Consider the following 21161-nt stretch of genomic DNA (forward strand, 5'->3'; position numbering starts at 1 on the left):
ATCGAAGCTTTTTTAAAGCTTTAGAAACATTTGATATCTATTTTTCCAAATTGATAGTTTATTGCCAAAGCTCAACTTTGTTTAATATTATTGAAATATTACTATTGATTTTATTTTGATGTTTAAGAGCAATGTGTTGATATTTATGGTAATTAAGTTTTTAAATGGTCACAATATTAACTCCGCTTAGTAAATTTGGTAATTGGGGCATTAAGCGCTTTATTTTTATATGCCCATCCATGTGGTTGATGCCCATTTGTAAAATATTTGTTAACTTCCACGATGTGTCCAATGATAGAATTGGGAGATACTTCTTTTTCAATCAAATTTGAAAAACCCCACCAAGTGGGTTTTTTCAAAGAGGGCCCACTTGGCCAACCCTGATCTCTTATATTCTCCTCAGTAATAATACCCATATCCTCGATGCCAATATATTCTAACACGCAAAAACTGTTTAATATAGCATTTAAATCACCATCTCGTATTAAACCACAAGGAATTTTTGTCATCTCTCATCTTATTAAGATTTGTGCTAGCGACATCCGAGCATTGCATATTGAAAAGTTTTCTAGAATCTCCAATATTAATTTGATCTGATCTTAGTAATTCATAAAATATATCAGCGCCTAATAAAATATAAGTTTTACCAGGAATATGAATTGTGTGATCAGCTAGCTTTATTTCTTTAGGTACATAAATTGAAATAATTATTTCTCTTCGGAATGAAATCAGTTATTTTATTTATGGCTAGAAGATTTATTTAAAGCTTATATTCTTGCTATTTATTGTAGCCGTAACACAAGCATTAATTGTTATAGACGAATCGTTCAAGCAAGATACAAGTAAACTTATTTTCTTATTTTTCATTGTAATCTATCCGCACAATCCAATGAGAATGATGCTTTAAAAGTTAACGATGCAGGAATAAAAAATAAGTGGAGATTTGCTTGGTTAGAGGAGAGTGATGTACAAAATATCAAAATAAGAAATTGGTGTCAGAAAATTGAACAGGCAGGTTATTGCTTTTGTTTTTTATGCAATAAAAAGATAAATTACTTCAGCAACGGAAAGAAAGTTCTTTTTAATCATTCGAAAGATACTGAGCATCAGAAATTGGTACGGGCTCAAAAATATGTTCAAACTTTGCCAGCTGTTGAGTCGGTATTAGCTAAACCTTCGATATTAGATCATGTTGCGAACCAGAAAGCTGTTACTGCATTTCTATGTGAGAAAATGCTTCCTTTCTCTATTGCTGCAGATATTGTAAATTTGGCAAAATATTTGGCTGTAGATAAGAGTGCCCTTTCAAGACTAAAATTTTCTCGCACTCATGCTACATACGTTACAACTCACGGTACAGCTAAATGTTTGAGAGAGGAACTTGTTGATAACTTGAAAGGAAAATTCTTTTCTTTAAACATTGATGAAGGAACTAGCAATGCTATGGATAAAATAATCAATTTATTTGTTCGATTTTATGATGAGGAGCAAAAACTGGTGGTAACAGACCACCTCGGTTCTTGTAAAGAAAATTTAAGCACATCAAAGAACATATTCAGCAAGGTAAGTAACCTTCTATTAGATAATGGGCTACAGATAAATCAAGTTGTCAGCGTGCTGTTAGACAACTGTAATACAATGCGTGGCTGTAAAGCTGGTGTTGAAACTTTAATTAGAGCTGCTAATCCAAACTTATTGGACATTCATGGTGACACTGTGCATATTATAAATAATGTAGCTAAAAAGTTTTTTTTCTCATTTTGAAACTTATTTGGAAGGAGTAACAAGTGATATATATTATGATATACAAGATTCCCCAAAAGCTAAAGGTTTATTTTCTGAAATTCAAGATCTGTTGAAATATCAAAATGCTCTTTAGATTATAAGGCCCATTGATAGTAGATTTATACAAATTTCTTATGTTTGTGAAAGACTGTATAAACTTACTGATGCTTTGAAAGTTTTTTATTTCAGTTTTTTAACTGATAAGGAAAAAAATGGTGAAGCTTTGAAAGAAATTTTTTCAAGTCTCAATCTTTCTGTTGATGAAATAAAAGAGATATCTAGTGTTCAAAAAATGTTAAGCCTCCAAAAATTATCTGCAGTGAATAAAGAAAGGAAAAATAGAATTTTCAATGTGTTGTTTGATAATAGTGCTAAATATATGTTTTTATTGCAATTTTACAGAGGAATTCTATTGCAATTCCAAAATTATGTGAAAACATTTCAACAGGAGAAACCTTTAATTCATGTTGTTCATGAAGAAATGTATAATCTTTGCATAAATTTCCTTTCTTTTTTTGTGAAGCCAGAATTCCTTCCAGAAAATGTTAAAGATCTGTATAAATTTGACAAAAAAAATTCAAAATTTCACTATAAAGATGTATATTTAAATGTCGGGAAGTTTGCCAGCATCAATGCTCAAAGTCATTTTTCTTGGATTAAGAAATTTGTTGAAAATTTAAAAATGGCATACATCGACACTTCAGAATATTACATTAGAAGTTTGCCTTTAGAAAATAAAGCTCTTATGTGGTTTTCTGCTTTAAACCCCTCTTTAAGAAAGAAAAGCACAACCTTCTCTGCCTTTTCAAAATTTGCTGCTGCCTTACCTCTAATTATAAGTGCTTCAGAATAAAGTTTTTTAAGTAATGAACTACGTGAATGCAGTATAGATCTCGAAATTGATAGTATTGAAAAGAATTTTATTTTAAGTAAGTGCAAAAGAGTTGATTCAGATTGGTGGACGCCAATTTTTGAATTAAAAGATCAGAATAACGAACCAAAGTATAAATATTTAAGGATATTATGCAAAGCACTTTTGACACCATTCTCTGGTCCTTTAGTTGAGAGAAGTTTCAACATTATGGATGATATTATTACAGAAGATGGAAGAAAACTTACAGTTGAAAATTATGAAGCAATTTCTTCCATAAAATATAATTTCAAAGGAAAAAAAATTAAGTCTACTGATATCAAGCCTTCTTTGAAGATGCGTAAGGCAATCCATAGTGCACACGCAAGTTACAGAAAGCATTTATCTGTTAAAAAGTGTTAATCTAGAAAAGTTGAAAGTACAAAAGAAGTGTCTCCTAATTCTGTTTTGGAACATCTGTATCCACCTGGACCTTCTAATAACAAGCTTGTTAATACATTGACGGTTAAAAATTCGGAAGGCTGCAGGAATAATGCAGCAGTGTTGTCTGAAAAAAGATCCAGTGAACATTTTTCTTCAGACAATGAAAAGCCTCCTAAGATTTTAAAATCTTCTTTTATAACAAATTATTTTAAAAAAAGTTAAATCATTACTCTTTATTATTTACTCTATTTTTTTATGTACTTTTATTTTAAGAATTGTAAATTTTAACTTAATTTTTTAGTAAATTTTAATTTTTAATAAATGTTTTAGTTTGTAAATAAAATTTCATAATTTTTCTTTTTAAAACTGATAAGTATAGATATACTGTAAAGATAGTTGTGTACATGCAATATGTTTTTAATTAACATATCTTAATTTTAATAAGCATTGTAGACTTAATTTTATAGAATATTATTTTGACTATTGAACTATGTTGAGCTTAAAAAATGTTTTTGTTATTTATTAACAAAGTATTAACTTAGCTAAGTATTATTATTTTCCATAAAATGCTATCACTTTATTTTATTAGGAAATTAAATGTTTGAAAAAAATTAAAAGCTGAGAAAATTTTTGCTTAAAATAACTAATTACTTTGAATTTTTTTTTTATACTCCTGAACAATAGTTGGTTTGCTAAAATAAATATGGAATTTTTATAAACCTTATTTGCATTTTGTATATTTTAATTTTTATTGAATATTTTGTTCACAATTTTTATAAAAAGAATTCATATATAGTTTTTTGTTTACTTAAAATTTTTGGATGGGACACGCCCACTTCTGATTTTGAAATTTTCAGTCTTGACAATTTTTGAAACTTTCACCCCTGTGTGTATCTGCCTCGAATGTTAAAAGCTTGTAGGCTCAACTGATTAATTTCTCTCATTCTGAATTTGGGGCAAAGTAGTAGAAGCATTATTCGCGCCTGCTTGCCTGCCTAACGAATGCCTGTGTTTGAGGGTGTAAGGAGGAACAGTTGCTGACTGGGTGAAAGAATTATAGTTTTCTAATTTGGGAAAACGAATTAAAAGCAGGGTTCCCACATTACTTGAAAGTCCTTGAATTCTTGTACTTGAAAAGTACTTGATTTTTTTCTAATTTGGGAAAACGAATTAAAAGCAGGATTCCCACATTACTTGAAAGTCCTTGAATTCTTGTACTTGAAAAGTACTTGATTTTTTGGAAATTAAAATACTACAAATTTTTCTTGCAAAAAAGTAATGAAAAAAAATATATAAATTCAAAGGAAAATTATAGAAATTCTAATTATGCAATTTTTAATGCGTGAGGTGAAAGGGGTTAAAGAAGATGCAAAACTTTTCTCTCTTAGATTTTTCAGACCAGATTGTTGTTCATATCTCTGATGTTTTGAAAGCTGAAATTTCTAGCAAATGTTAGGTTTTTTAGTCAAATTTTTGCGAATGATTAATGGTTTAATTGATTTCGAAACATGTTTAATGTGTTGATTTCATTATTACAACAGGTTAATATTGTTGTCCTATTTGTTTTTTTAATTTATGTTAGAAGGATAATTAATTTTGTATCATTTACAATCAAATTTTTACATTCAGTTTTTACTGCTAATAAATAAAGTTTAGTCCTACAGGTTTCATTGATTATGAATAGACATCGTGATTCACATTAAACTGATTCTTGATTTATTTATCAGAAATTCACATAAAATGTTCTACGAATTGTGGTTTAAATGAAAGTGATCAATGAACATATCAAATATTACTTTAAAGTGATTTGCAAATTACTCATCAGGATTTGTATTAAGGTTTTTTATAAATCACATCATGATTTACATTAAAGTTATTTATCAATCATGCCTCACGATTCTTATTCTAGTAGTTTACAAATCACGCATTTACAAAAGAGAGATCTAAGAATTACCACCCACAATTCTCATCAAAATGATTTTAGAATCACAGTCCTACATTAAGCACCTTTTGAAACACAAGTTGCAATTTGTGAAAATTAGGCGTATTCACAAAATTTAAATTTTATGGATATATTTTAAAGAAACTAAAGCTTGGTTAGTATTATTTATCTGTAAAATATTGTTCTACAATAGATTTTATTATGTTCAAAATACATTACTGATATTCTTAAGTGAGAACATAGAAAATTAAATATAAAAATTGAAACAGATATGTTACATAGATGTATATTTTGATAATTTATCTAATTATATACATTTCCTCTAACCTAAAATTTGATCTAACATATTAAAAAAATATTTTAAAAACCGTGCAATTACACGAAATTTATCAATCATTTACTATGGTTGTTTAATGTAATATGCATTACTCATTCATTCAGTTTCATTAATTCTAATTCATTTGTCATGAAAAGTTTCACTGATGCTAGTTTGAAATGTTGGCTAGTATCCTGTGTCAATTGGAGTTTTTTTTTTTTTTTTTTTTTTTTTTTTTTTGGTCAATTTGAATTTTTTAAAGTAATTTGAAACAGCAATGTAAGTATCAACCATTTGTTTTATTAGCTGACTAATTTAATAAATAATTTTTTGTTGTTGTCAAATAAGCATTATGATTTAAAAATATACTATTTCTGCTTCTACGTAATTGTAAAATCTGTTTGACATGTACTTTAGCGTATAACAATACCTCTCACCATCCTCTCTTTGTTGATTTAGAAGAAAACCCTTAAAAACTATTTCATTTTGTGTATCGAATTTTTTTTTAAAGTTGCATCATTGTAATAGAATTGATAATAGAATTTGAAATAATTTTAATAGAATTTGAAATGACTGAGATGATAAAAGGGTGGCTGATTACATATTTCTATACATTTTCTAACAAAAGCAATTAAAAAATTTTATGAAAATTTGTTCCTCACTTCATGAACATTCAATCATGTGATAAATTCTATAATTAATATATTATTAATTTTTGGTGTATTGTTACTTATTAAGTAATTCAAATAGTCTTCGTTTCACTGATGCGAGTTTTTTTTAAGTTGGCAAGTATGATGTAAGTGATCTTATTCCCAAATGTTGAAATAAACATGTTATGATGATTTATTGAGACAATTAAAAACAGGCCATCCTACTGAATACTATTTCAAAGAGCAAAATTTGCTTCCTTGCATTACTTTATGTTCCAGAGGAACTTGAAATTGATCAAGATTTTGCTTTAAACCAAATCGACACACTAAATAAAGAGATTCTGAAACATGCTGCAGTATTAACTGAAAGTTAGATAGCTACTGAGCAATTCCTTGAAAAAGGGGAAAAGCATCGGAAAATTCAAATAAGAATAATGTTATTATTTTGTATTTTTTCCGAAGTAGAAAGGTTTTGAAGTTTAATAATTTATATAAAAAAAATTTGAGAATTCAGTTTTTTAGTGTTGGTAGCCCATTGAACATTCGCATTTGCTTTTTCTGATTTGGGTGAAGAACATGTTGAGATTCTGAAAATCAGTAAGTTAACATTACCTTCCTTTCAAAAAACTTTGAAGAATAAATATATTTATTTCAATTATTAGAAATATTGTGCAGTGCTAAAAGAAATTTTTGTTGAATTGTATAAATAAAAATTTCAACTAAACATTAATGCATGTAACATAAGTTACCAAGAACTAGGAAAAGTTTTCAAGTGTTAAAAAAAATAAAAATGTGATACCACAGTAAGAATATTATTTCTTATAGGCTAGCACTAAATAAGTAGCAATAGTTTTCCTTTCAATTATTATTTATTGAATGTTTTTTGCACTATTCAATATGTGTAATGTAATTGACTGACTTGCAATTAATGTAAGTTACCAATGTGAAATGAGTTCATTTCTTTTGAAAATTGGCGTATAAAGTAAATAAGATGTATCCAGTTACAATAACAAAGTTTAAATAAATGAACATTAGGATATTAATTTTATTGAAAATCTCTGGATTAAGTCATTTTATTGGGTGTTGGCATTCATATGTTTTCAAAGTTGGTCAAAATCTCTCTACAAGCTGGCAAGAAGAAAGTACAAGCATGTTATCTTCTTCATTTAGTTTTAGAAATGTACCAAATCTGTATGGCATAGAAATCCAGAATGCGAAATTGAAAAGGTAAGTCCTTTGAGATCTGTCCAAAGCCTTGCTTAGTAACTTACCTCCTAGAAATGTTTGTCTTTGTAACTATCACGAAAGCTTCGGATAAGCTACCGAAGCCTTAAGAAATTCCATAATTTTCCATCTTATGCAGTTCTTCATAAAATTATTTTCATGTTCAGAAAAAACAGATGAGTGCCTGTGGATATCAAAAATGTTTACATCTGTTCAAATGGGCCAAGAAGTCAATTTAAGAATCGATATATAAATCTGGTCTTACCTGTTTTTGAGATTCATCGAGGAAAAAAACTGATGTGGAATTATTTTTTCACATCATAAAAGTTTGAAATCATCAGAAAAAGTTAATCTGTCTAGTCTATTCTCAAAAGCTCCACACATTAAAAACATTAAGCTGATCCACCATTTAAAAGTTCAAGAAGGTATACCAGAAAATGTTAAAAAGTATCTTTAATTTAGCTTTTGAAATAAAATTTAAATCTAGGCATAATAAATATTTACACATGTCAGTAAGATGATGCATATAATGATCCTTTTAAATTAAAAGAACAGAATTTAGCATTAAAGCATATTGCAAAATTATACCATTCTTTTTTCAGTATCGTAAGCTACCACCACACAAGTTTTAGGTTTTTTACACTGCTTAAATTGAAAAATATAAATTTTTCTACTTAGGTTCCTTTTGGTTTTGACTGCAATTCCAAGAAATCACTTTATTTTAGATTGTGTATTAGTATTATTTGTTTGCTTCTAACTTCTCAGTGCAGTAAAGTTTATGTGAATGTAACGTAAGTTAACATGGAATAGCCCTCTTTATGTTGCTTTGACTTGAAAATAAAGATTAATTTTTTTGATATTTATGTATGACAATATCATAAGGAGAATTTTCGTTTCATTAAAATTTATTATTTTTCATTTGCTTCATAATTATTCTGTCTAGAAATCTTTTTTATTCTATATTATTATTATATTTTATTATTATGTTTTCGTATTTCATTTTGTTTTGTTAAAATTAATTCTACTTTTTTCAAAATGATAAAAATATATTTCTGTTAATTTTAACCAACTATTATCATTGATAATTTAATCATGATTTGATAATCTGAGATGGTCTAAATATTATTCAATAACTATTAATTTTCTATGTCCTACTATTTATATATTTTTTATTTTAATAATTTCTGCTGAAAACTTTTATACAAAACTACCAAGTACTGTATCAAGTTTAGATTGTATAGGTTTAAAATGCTGACTTGTTTCTTTAAGCTAAGCGTGAATTAAATTTAAGAGTTAAACTATGAGTTGCATTAGAATTTGTATATACGTTGAGGTTGTATAGGTTTAAAAAGACTAGTTTCATTATTCTAACCATACATTGACTTAATAAATTGAAATTTTTTTTATCCTTTTCATTCTCAGCTTGTTCATTGAAATTATTTGCTATCATAATTTCAATGTTAAATTAGTGCCTATTATTTTGAGCATGAGTTAGCGTCATGTCAAATTATTATTGACTTCCTTTTAGAAGGTGGACCGCTTCTGCTTGTTAAACTGAAGTCGTTATGCATAAGTAGTCATATATATGTTAAAAAATGAGATTTGTAATGTCGTTTATGTGAAGTTCAGTATGCGTTTAATAACGCAATGCTCTCATCTCGACCGAGATGGCAGTAGCCTCAAGGAAAGTGAAAATCTTTGTAACTTAGTAAGTTACTAAGACAGTATAGAGAAAGGTAGTGCTGGTGTTTGTATGTGAGGTTCATTGAGCCAACGCAATGGAAAGTAAAAATCTTGGCAACTTAGTAAGTGAATAAGAAAGTACAGAGAAATGTAGTGGTGGTGTTTGTATGTGAGGTTCAGTGAGCTAACACAGTGCTCTCTCATCTCGACACAGATGGGACTGGCCTCAAGGAAAGTGAAAATGTTGGCAAGTTAGTAAGTGAATAAGAGAGTATAGAGAATTGTAGTGGTGGTGTTTGTATGTGAAGTTCATTGAGCTAACGCAATGGAAAGTGAAAATGTTGGCAACTTAGTTATTGACTAAGGCAGTATAGAGATTTGTAGTAGTTTCGCTTGTCTGTGAAGTTCATTGAGCTAGACAGTATAGAGAAATGTGGTGGTGGTGTTTGCATGTGAGGTTCAGTGAGCTAACACAGTGCTCTCATCTCGACACAGATGGGACTGGCCTCAAGGAAAGTGAAAATGTTGGTAACTTAGTTATTGACTAAGACAGTATAGAGAAATGTAGTGGTGGTGTTTGTATGTGAGGTTCAGTGAGCTGACACAGTGCTCTCATCTCGACACAGATGAGTCTGGCCTCAAGGAAAGTGAAAATGTTGGTAACTTAGTTATTGACTAAGCCAGTATAGAGAATTGTAGTGGTGGTGGTGTTTGCATGTGAAGTTCAGTGAGCGAACGCAATGGAAAGTGAAAATGTTGGCAACTTAGTTATTGACTAAGACAGTATAGAGAAATGTAATGGTGGTGTTTGTATGTGAGGATCATTGAGCTAACGCAATGGAAAGTGAAAATGTTGGCAACTTAGTTATTGACTAAGACAGTATAGAGAAATGTGGTGGTGGTGTTTGTATGTGAAGTACAGTGAGCTAACGCAATGGATAGTGAAAATCTTGGCAACTGCGCGGCTCACTAAGAAAGCTGCAAATAATTTTAATTATATTTGTAACATGTTAACTTAATTAATGATTGACTGTGAAAAGTTTGTACCACATGACTGTATTCAAATTTTTTTTTTTTTTTTTTATATATCCAAAATTTTAAAATATATTGTTGGGTTTTTATGTTTATCTTTAACCCCGTGGTAACATTGTTGCAGAATGCTATTGAGTTCTCGCAGAAAGAATTTTCTTTTGCGAAGTTAAAAAATTTTTGTTTTCAGCAGAAGTTTCAAAAAATTTAATCTTTCTACTTTTTAGAATAATATTCAAAAGATGCCATTCTCATGCTTCCGAGTAGAAAATATAATTCCTTTTCTATTCTTATTTCAGAACAATGGGAAGAAAAAAATAAGCGAAGTAAGTTAAAAAATTTGGTTTTCATTTTCTGCAGAAAATCTCTCTAATTTTTTTTGCCTTTGCACATTGTTTTAAAATGCGATATTTTTTGATATATGACAGGTTAGGAAAAACCTTGAAATGTCAGGTAATGTTTTTTCAGCCAAAAATCAGGGAAATTTGCAAAATTCCTTCATTATTCCTGGAGTAAAAAAACAGTCTTAAAGTTGTGAGTAATATTACCCAGTAAGAGATTCAAAAAAATTCGAACATAAGTGACAATGAATTGTTGTAAAATATTTTAAAATCCATAACATGTATATGTTTATTGTTTTAAAAAGTTTCTTACAGAGAGGTAAGTTGCAGAAAGGCCAAAACATAAGATGTTGTAATATATAGGAAACCGTAATTATGTGTCAAAGTTATAACTTTAATTTATTTTTCAGTTTCATTAGTTAATCAAGATTTTAGTATAATAATTTAAACATCTATTACAATTATAAGCAATTTACATTTTAGACATACTGAAATGCATTATTTATAATGCACATTTAATAAATAAATAAACTGATTTCAAAATTGTTTCATTTTTTTTAATTTAATAACACAAATTTCTCTTTCGTTATTTAAATAGAGTGACAAGGTGGTATTTTTCTGATGAGGTGATTTTTTTTTCCTTGTGAGATTTTTTTCCTTGTGAGATTTTTTCCTTGTGAGGTTTTTTCCTTGTGAGGTTTTTTCCTTGTGAGGTTTTTTCCTTGTGAGGTTTTTTCCTTGTGAGGTTTTTTTTCCTTGTGAGAGTTTTAGAAAAAAAGATATTAAATGTTTTTTCTGAGGTTTCATAGATAAATGTAAGTATTTTTTATAAGGTTCTAAATATTCAGAAATTCGATTATCTTTTGATGGAGTAGTTTTTCCACCTAACTTGCCGAAGTACTAAATAAAATAATTTTTGGAACGTTGTAAAAAAAAAAAAACTCTCTCTAGTCCCAAGTAAGTAAGTTCAAGAGTCTCTTCTCTAAATTTAGGTTTATTATAAAACACTTTAGTGTTGTAAGGGGCCCCCTAAATTAATTTTTTCTTTAGTAAGTTTATGAGGGAGAGCTTCTTTAATTAATTTTTGTTAAAAGCCTACTTTATAAAACACTTTAGTGTTGTGAGTCAGGCGATAAACGCGTTCTGTCCATCGCACCCGTTCGAAAGTCTTTTCCTTGAGGGGGACACGCTTTGCTTTGACAGGCGTACTTTTCAAGTACGCCTGTCAAAGCAAGAAGGAAGGTGGGAGAAAAGCTTTCAACGCGTGCGATCGTCAGAACGCATTTATTTTTCTGTAATGAGACCCTGATGATAGAATACTACTCCCATTTTGAGGTGCGCGTTCCAAACTAATTTTACAATAGCCTATTTAAGGTCAGAACGCATTTATTTTTAAGTAACCTTTGTAATAGGAGGGCTATCATACCGATTTCTGTTATAGAAACAATTTTTTTTTTTTTTATTTAAAATCGCATAGAGTAACGTATCCCCTAGTTCAGTTCGCATCAGCGTTATTTAGGTGTGGATAGGTCCTAATTAGTATATCAAATTAAAAATTGTATAATTATATTGAAATGAAATTAATATTTAACAGTATAGTAAATTGATTTTGAAGCACATTGTTGGAAACAGTTCTATATAAAAGTCAATGATTAATGTAATGGGTCAAACAGCTCTTCAAGTGTAGTTTTTAATTTTCATTGAAGAATAATGTTTTTTTAAGCAAATATTAATTTAAAAAAGCAAAAAAAGATTTTTTTTTTTTCGGAAAATTTAAATTTTTTGGAACAAGCCGATTGATTATTGAATGGGAAGGAAATAGTTGATTAATAAACGAAGTGCCAAATTTTAATTCGTCCCAAAAGTGAGGATTTTGTAGTCTTTAACTGAAAAATAAGATAGACAGTTCAGTTCGCAGCAGCGTAATTTAGGATAACGCATACTGTACTATATAAAAGTTAATGAATAACGTTATATTTGTAATGAGAGCTCTCTAAGTGTAGTTTTTAATTTTCTTTGAAGAATATAGTCTTTTTTCAATTTAAAAACCCGAAAAAAGCAAAAAAAAAATTTTTTTCGGAAAATTTCATTTTTTGAAATTTTCGGATATAGAGGGCCAGCTTAAACGCGAACTTTAAATAATTGAATATGCGACTAAATATAAAGATTCAAACGATTGGAGCATCGTTTGCTGACCAGAGGGAGCCGTTACACAAGTTTCGACGAGTGAAAAATTTTTCCGCTTGGGTCGGAAAGTCGGCGACTCTGGATTTTTATGATATAATTTTGCCAAAACGAGGGCAGTTATCGCTTCTCGGCCTTTTGGCTAAGATCAAAGTGTAGTATCTGTTCTTATCAGCTTAATATCTGATACGTTACTCATAGAGTAACTAGATATTAAACTAATTTTTGGACAGCGTCTCTCAGCTTCGAATTTATTCGATGAGAAGACACGGATCTGATACGTATTGAACTGCAACGTATTGGGTCCACCATATAAAATAAAAAGAGTACATTTTATTTAATTATTTAAATAGTTTTTAAATTCTTAAATACAAAAAAATTAAACTTAACAAAATTTCTAAGTGTTGTCGTTGCTTCCAGTTCAAGAGTTGGACTCGTGTTTCGATCTGTTTAACAGATTTGTTTTCAATTCAATTATTATTTTATTAAGAAAATTTAGTGTAGTAATAATTATCTTTATGGAATCATATTTAGAAAAAGACCATTATGGAATTATTAAAAAGCATATAAAATTTTAACCTAACTTCATAACCCTTTATTTAAAAAAAATCAAGATGAAATAAAAAGTTCGTATTAGCTTCAATAATATCATTCAAAAAATTGTTTTAAATATGTTAAAGATAAGATTTACTCTTTCCATTTTAATAAATAGAACTTTAGCGCTTTCGAAAGAATTACAATGTTCCTATTTTAACATAGACCTTTTCAGGAGATGAATTCCTATGGCATTATTTAATATTTTTCGAGTTTAAATGCGGTCGGCGGTTTGCACAAAGGGCAGGGACGTAATCAGCACGACCTCACGAATCGCACCTGCTTGGAATTTCACGCTCAATTCGGATAATTACGAACAATGCCTTTTTGGGGCCGGGATAGCCTGGTCGGTAGGGCGCTGGGCCCATATCCAAGAGGTCGTGGGTTCGATCCTCGCCGGCCGAAGACTCCCCGTGTAGTAAATGGTGACTGATGCACGTTAAATCTGTCGAGTCTCAAAGTCCTCCATGTTCCCACAACAAATCAATACCTCTGGGGGTACTGATCCAGGAGTTTCCTTGTCTTCTGGATTGGTTCAAAATTACAAGGCTACGGAGTTGAACGTAAGTAGTCGTAAACCCATGAAATTGGGTCGGCTGTTCAACGACGGTTATAAAATAAAATAAAACAATGCCTTTTTCGCTCCTGACCACCGCACCCAAATTTTTCAACGTCTGGTTTCTCGAGTTTAAATAGTCTTACATTTTAAAAATGATGGAATAACATCAACATGCTATCAATATTTATTAACTAAGACTCTTACCTTCTTTAAGGAGAAAAAATAATATTTGTTAAATTACTTAATTTTCAAATCCTCGAATGTCAAGTTAACACTAGCTTTATTAAACTTTATTAATTAAGGAAAAAAGTATAAGGTTTAAGGAAATGAGAGAGTTTTTTTTATTTTTAACTTGGGATGTATTTATTATAACAGCAATGTTCAGAGAACTCAATATAAAAGTTCGACTTAACGATAAATGAAGTGATGCATCATCGAGCGCGGACAGTGCTTGGGAGGGTGACCATTTGGATTTTTAATTTTCTTCCATTCATTGGTGATTTTTATTTGTTGTATACACTTATTTTAAAGTGAGTTCGCTTATTTGAAAGTCAATTTAATAATATTAGAATGAAGTTAATTCACTTATTTTAAAATGAATTTAATAATATTAGAATTAGGTAATAAAAAGGAAGCAATACTTCTTAAGTGGGCGGGGCTACACTATATATGAAGTTGCACTAATATTTTTAAAATATCCGCTTAGCAAAACAAACGTATAGAATTCAATCAAAATAAAGTACTCCTCATTAAAGTAACAATAAAAGAGACTTTTAAAATATTTATGAATCAAATTTATCAATAATGTATTTATAACCTTAACATAATTTTTGTAAGTGGGCGTTTCGTAATAACCGACACATTTTGAAAAGAGCTTTTTCTTCTAATAATAAACAAACATATGGAAACACATTGCAAGAGGGTTTAGAGCAACGGCCAATGGGAGTGAAGGGTGAATAGATGACGACCAATAGGAAGCAAGGAACAAAATGTGGTTAGCTATTTTAAGACTCAGGTTAACAACACAAAAATCTCGAAAGAGGGCTTAGAGCAACGGCCAATAGGAGTGAAGGGTGAATAGATGACGACCAATAGGAAGCAAGGAACAAATCGCGGTTCAATATGTTTAGCATTATTTAATTTTAAATAAATAAAAGGAAATTATTGAATCATTTAATTATAGAGGATATGTAGAAATATATTTATATATAGATTAATCCCCCCCCCTTTAATTATGTTATGAAAAATATTTATAAAGCAATCAATCATCGCAGTTAGGATTTATTTTCCTAATGTCTGTTATATTAAATTGTTGTAAAAATATTTTCGTAAAATATCTTATGTAGGTAGAAGAAGAAAAAAAAGAATAGATCTTATTTAATATAACTTTTTAGTTTAATAGAACTTTGGTAAAGTAACTATAAAGCTTGGATTTCAGGATCACCGAAGTGAAGCATCATCGGGCGCGGTCAGTGTTTGGGAGGGTGACCGTCTTTTTCCATTCATTGGTGATTTTAATGTTATTTATTAAATTAACTTAGGGAAGGATTATTATTTTATTGCTTCAAATTTGAATCTGTGTCATATGCATTTTTAACAACAAATATTGTTCTTATTTAATTTTTATTAAATGATAGAATTCACCAAAACTACAGTCGAAAAGCATAGTTTTTAAAAAAGTGGGCGGGGCTACACGACACATTGTGAACAGAACCTTTTTTTCTTTTTAAATTTCAATTTATTCAAAGTAAAACTATTCTTTCTTTGGTTTATTCTCTTTGTATTATTTAATTAAATGATAAAACTATGGAAACATACAAAAATTTAGATTATTACTCAATATTATACAGAAATACTCCTTAAGTGGGCGTGGCTTCTCGAATTTTCACAACTGCTGGATTGACATTTAAAAAAGTATATTTTAAGATAAAGTTTCAAATTTAATCGCTAAATACACGAACTCTTTACTGAGAAAGAATTTCGATAATGTGGTTTCAGTTGCGAATAAACATATCTCTTGGTTTATTAGAAGCGTTATAAGAGACATGATCCTTAAAAACCGAAGTCAAGCATCATCGGGCGCGGTCAGTACTTGGGAGGGTGACCGCCTGTGAAATTCACTTATTCTAAAGTGTTTAAACATAAAATTCAGCTATAAACATAAATTCGTTAATGAATATTGGATAAAATATGATTTCTCTTTTAATACTTTGAATTTTTTTTGCACTCATGTTAGAAAAGTGGGCGTAAAATTTATTTTCAGTTAAGTAATGCTTTAAATACAACATTCAATTTGATTGCGCAGCATGTGGAACAAAGATATTTTTTAATTAACAAAAAAATACTTTTTCTTTTAGTTAAATGACATTGTGATGTTTTATTTTAACTGTTTTAAATAACTGATCAATAATTTGATCTTTTTATTGCGAAATAAATAATTTTAAAAATTTTCAGTCGAAAATGCAATTTGTATACGGTCCCTTAATTCAATCGTGCAATATGTATATGGTCCCTTCGGTTGATTGTGCAATTTTTATATGGTCCCTGCATTCAATTGTGCAATTTGTATACGGTCCCTCCTGATAGCTAGCCTTCTTTTCGCTTTTACAAGTGCTTTAACTTGAGCTTGCTTCCTATTGGCCGTCATCTATTCACCCTATCCTCCTATTGGTCGTCATCTATTCGCCCTTCCTTCCTATTGGCCGAAGCTCTAAGCCCTGTTAAAATATCTTAGAATACTGTTAGAAGTTTGTATTTATCTATTAGAATTAAAAATGCCTGAGAAGAATTTTAATATTGAAGAATTTTTAAATGTATCAATATTTGGGGGATAAAAAATATTAGTTTCTAATACTATACCAAGCTTAATTTTTGGCAAGCATCGCTTAAATTTTTTCGGAAAATTAAAAATAAAAAAAGCTGCAGGAATATAAGAATTATTATTATTATTTTTTTTTTTTTTAAACACAGTTAAGTATTTATCTAAGTTTTACAAGACGCGTAATTATTTGTAAATAGTAGTAAATATATATAATTTTTTTAACTAAAAGAAACCTAAAAATCTTATTCCAATTTTTCAGCATTTTAGAAAAGTTCCTGGCGGTTTAATTTTTATTCAAATCATTTAAAAAAAATTGTTCAAGCTAAATATGTACTATCAAAATAAATAATGCTGCAGTAATTAGAGCAAGTATATTCAACATAACGACAACATAAATTTTAATTTTTTGGTAGTTTTATAAATTTTTTCTTCTTTAATAGAAGCATTTTATTATTGAAATTGGTGCGTAGTACATTTTGTTACAACGTCTTTCTTTAAACAACTTTTAAAAAAAATTTGAACGCAATATCTGAAAAATTAAACCGCAGGGAGGATTTTTAAAAAAAATATTATTTTAAAATTTTTAATAAAACTGTTCAGCAAAATTTTATATGGTATCTTGTATTGCCTATATCCATTAGCTGACCAATTTTCACCTCGCTTCCTATTGGTCGTCATCCATTTACCCCTCCCTCCCATTGGCTCTAAACCCTCTTGCAATATTTTGTAACGTTGTTTGCCTTAGTCTTGAAATAGCTAACCACATTTTGTTGCTTGCTTCCTATTCGTCGTCATCTATTCACCTTTCACTCCTATTGGCCGTTGCTCTAAGCTCTCTAACAAGATTTTTGTGATATATCAAGGACGGGAGCCGGCGGTTTTGTGATAAAGTAAAGGAAAAGTCTTTAAAAACTATTCTAAAATTTATTACTTATTTTTTATCATCATTTTCTTTTGATTCATTTTAAATTTATTATTTTGAGGCGAATTTTTCAGATCATGGAAAATTTCAGAATCTTGTTTTTATTTTTTAAAAATGAAAAAAAAAATAATAAAAATAAATTTTAATGAAAAAAAGTAACAAGGAATCTCTCTGGTTACTCAAGGAATCTCATATCATGGAAATCTTAATATTTTGTCTTATATTTATTAAGTTAAAGTTTCCTATTACGCTGGCCCTCATTAGTCAAAAATTTCAAAAAATCTATAAAAAAAAAATTTTTTTTTGGGCGGGGGGTTAAAATTAATATATATTAAATAAAAAGAGATTATTTTTTTCACTAGATTGTAAAAGAAATTGCATTTATTGGCTAATTTAAAAAAAAAAAGAAAATCCGTTTCGCCTATATTTGGATTGCAAGGACGTGTAATTTTGTTAGTGGCGGGGGAAACTATGTCTGTCTCAAGGTTGCCAGACATCTCCTGAACTAATTAGTCATGCGCAAGTGTGGGATAACGGTATTCCCTACTGTCCCTATCTAAATTTTACATTTTAACATGTAAATTAATGCAAATGAGCTTCATCGCTAACTTTCGAGGAGGGGAAGATTTTTTGACGTGTCTAAACTGGTAGAACAGCTGACTCTGGTCACCGTGCGATGCTCAGATTGTGTCAACACTCATTTTTTGTATTATATTTCACTATTTAAAGTTCCCGATTACGCTGTCACTCATTTGCCAAAAAATTCAAAAAAAAAAAAAATTTTTTTTTAAAAAATGTATAATTATATAATAATAGTTGAATTATAATTAAAAAAAAATTTATATAATATAATAAATGCTTAAAAAATGTAATTTTTATAATAACAATAATTTTATGCTAATTTTCAAATTATTTTAATAAAATGTGTATATAAATAATATTTTTAATAATAATAATTTTATAATATAAATTAATAATAATTTTTGGTTAAATTTTATTAAAATTTTAAATTAAGTTAGTTATTCTAAGTTTCAGAGTGTTTTTTTGTCAAAGTCCAACTTTTTCCGAAATTTTTCTAAGTCCAGAAAATTGTGGAAATTCTTCTAAGTCCGTCGACGGGAAGTGCGAAACGAATGCCGAGCGCGGCCGGTGAGGCCGATATGCGTTTGCCGTTCATTTTAAAATTTCCTCGGCGAGCTTACGGGGATGCGGACGCCGACGGCAGAAACCGGGGAGAAGAATCATTCGCTTGGAACATGAACTTTGTGCAGGACTATATATGTGAGGCACAGTGAGCGTGAAACACGCAACGCTCTCGTCTCGACAAAGGCGAGGGCACGCCGCACGGAAACAAAAGGTCTCGGCTGTTCAGCGAGTGGCTCGGACGTCGTTCCGTAGCCGCGCCAGGCTGAAGCGTGATGGAAAGAGAGAAAAGGGTTTTTCTGCAGTTTCGTCCGCCGCGAGCACGACTCTCGACGGCAGAGCACTCTCGCCTCCCGGCGCTGATGCCGGAGAGGACGCAGTGAGTCTCGAACCGACTGGAGGAAGAAAAGGCTTGTCGTCCGAAGAGTTTGAATTGGACCCGGCCGTCGTGCCGGGCCCGGCGTCCTCCCCTAAAGGAGGGTGCCACCGCCTCTCGGATTCGGAGCACGGCTCCGAACGTTCGCAATGAACGCGAAAGCTACCTGGTTGATCCTGCCAGTAGTCATATGCTTGTCTCAAAGATTAAGCCATGCATGTCTAAGTACATGCCGTATTAAGGCGAAACCGCGAATGGCTCATTAAATCAGTTATGGTTCCTTGGATCGTACCTTACTACTTGGATAACTGTGGCAATTCTAGAGCTAATACATGCAGCAGAGCTCCGACCTTCGGGGACGAGCGCTTTTATTAGACCAAAACCAATCGGGCCTCGTGTCCGTTCTACGTGGTGACTCTGTATAACTTTGGGCTGATCGCACGGGCTCGTCCCGGCGACGTATCTTTCAAGTGTCTGCCTTATCAACTGTCGATGGTAGGTTACGCGCCTACCATGGTCGTAACGGGTAACGGGGAATCAGGGTTCGATTCCGGAGAGGGAGCCTGAGAAACGGCTACCACATCCAAGGAAGGCAGCAGGCGCGCAAATTACCCACTCCCGGCTCGGGGAGGTAGTGACGAAAAATAACAATACGGGACTCTTTTGAGACCCCGTAATTGGAATGAGTACACTCTAAATCCTTTAACGAGGATCCATTGGAGGGAAAGTCTGGTGCCAGCCGCCGCGGTAACTCCAGCTCCAATAGCGTATATTAAAGTTGTTGCGGTTAAAAAGCTCGTAGTTGGATCTCAGTTCCAGACGGGTGGTCCGCCTACCGGTGGTCACTGCCTGTTCTGAGCATTGCCGCCGAAATTGTCCGATGATCTTTACCGGTTGTCGTTCGGTTTCGGCAATTTTACTTTGAAAAAATTAGAGTGCTCAAAGCATGCGTGACGCATGAATAATGGTGCATGGAATAATGGAATAGGACCTCGGTTCTATTTTGTTGGTTTTCGGAACACGAGGTAATGATTAAGAGGGACAGACGGGGGCATTCGTATTGCGACGCTAGAGGTGAAATTCTTGGACCGTCGCAAGACGAACTACTGCGAAAGCATTTGCCAAGAATGTTTCCATTAATCAAGAACGAAAGTTAGAGGTTCGAAGGCGATCAGATACCGCCCTAGTTCTAACCATAAACGATGCCAGCCAGCGATCCGGCTGTGTTCCTCAAATGACACGCCGGGCAGCTTCCGGGAAACCAAAGCTTTTGGGTTCCGGGGGAAGTATGGTTGCAAAGCTGAAACTTAAAGGAATTGACGGAAGGGCACTACCAGAAATGGAGCCTGCGGCTTAATTTGACTCAACACGGGGAAGCTTACCTGGATAGGACACAGGAAGGATTGACAGATTAAGAGCTCTTTCTTGATTCTGTGGAAGGTGGTGCATGGCCATTCTTAGTTGGTGGAGCGATTTGTCTGGTTAATTCCGATAACGATCGAGACTCTAGCCTACTAAATAGACGTTCCGATCCTTGCTGTCGGACGCTCTTCTTAGAGGGACACGCGGCGTTTAGCCGCACGAGACAGAGCAATAGTAGGTCTGTGATGCCCTTAGATGTCCAGGGCCGCACGCGCGCTACAATGAAGGAATCAGCGTGTGCTTTCCCTGTCCGACAGGACTGGGTAACCCGTTGAACCTCCTTCGTGCTTGGGATAGGCGTTTGTAATTATCCGCCTTGAACGAGGAATTCCCAGTAAGCGCGAGTCATCAGCTCGTGTTGATTACGTCCCTGCCCTTTGTGCACACCGCCCGTCGCAACATCCGATGGAATGATTTAGTGAGGTCCTCGGACTGGCGCTCGGATTGACCTCCGGGTCGAGCCGGCGTGCCGGAAAGATGATCGAACTTGGTCATTTAGAGGAAGTTAAAGTCGTAACAAGGTTTCCGTAGGTGAACCTGCGGAAGGATCATTAACGATTCTTAGGAACTACATTCCTTTGTTAAATTTTTGACGCGGGGACCCCTCACTGGCGGTCCCCGATTCGAACGCAACCGTCGGTGCCGTGTGGGCGTGCCTGTTTCCCGGCCTCTAATAGGCAAGAGGGAGGTCTTCCTTCGGAGGGCTAGGCTTGAAGAGGGGGCCCTTAATAGTTGGCTCCCCGCCCCGTTGGTGCCGACTCACTTTCCCCCTTTTAAAAAGGAGGAAAATTCTTGATCAGAAACTCTCGAACGCAAAAAGGCAATAAAAAGCCTAAAATGAAAATAACAACTCTGAGCAGTGGATCACTCGGCTCA

The 21161-nt window shown here is 32.0% G+C and overlaps 3 non-coding genes across 3 annotated transcripts in view; all 3 read left to right on the forward strand.

Annotated features, from left to right (window-relative positions):
* Positions 1-12570: 12570 nt before the first annotated feature.
* On the forward strand, positions 12571-12762 carry LOC147807414 (U2 spliceosomal RNA). The gene has a single exon (XR_015435805.1). It is a non-coding gene; the product is annotated as a U2 spliceosomal RNA (small nuclear RNA).
* A 6264-nt stretch (positions 12763-19026) lies between these two features.
* Positions 19027-20839, forward strand: LOC147807415 (small subunit ribosomal RNA). Its single transcript, XR_015435811.1, has one exon. It is a non-coding gene; the product is annotated as a small subunit ribosomal RNA (ribosomal RNA).
* Positions 20840-21133: 294 nt separating this feature from the next.
* The window catches only part of LOC147807416 (5.8S ribosomal RNA), a 154-nt gene continuing 126 nt past the window's right edge, over positions 21134-21161 (forward strand). The window contains exon 1 of the ribosomal RNA XR_015435791.1: positions 21134-21161. This exon is cut by the window's right edge and continues 126 nt beyond it. This is a non-coding gene — a ribosomal RNA (5.8S ribosomal RNA).

This window comes from Parasteatoda tepidariorum, chromosome 7 (assembly GCF_982258835.1).
Source record: "Parasteatoda tepidariorum strain Cologne lab strain chromosome 7, Ptep-v5.0, whole genome shotgun sequence".
NCBI lineage: Eukaryota > Metazoa > Arthropoda > Arachnida > Araneae > Theridiidae > Parasteatoda > Parasteatoda tepidariorum.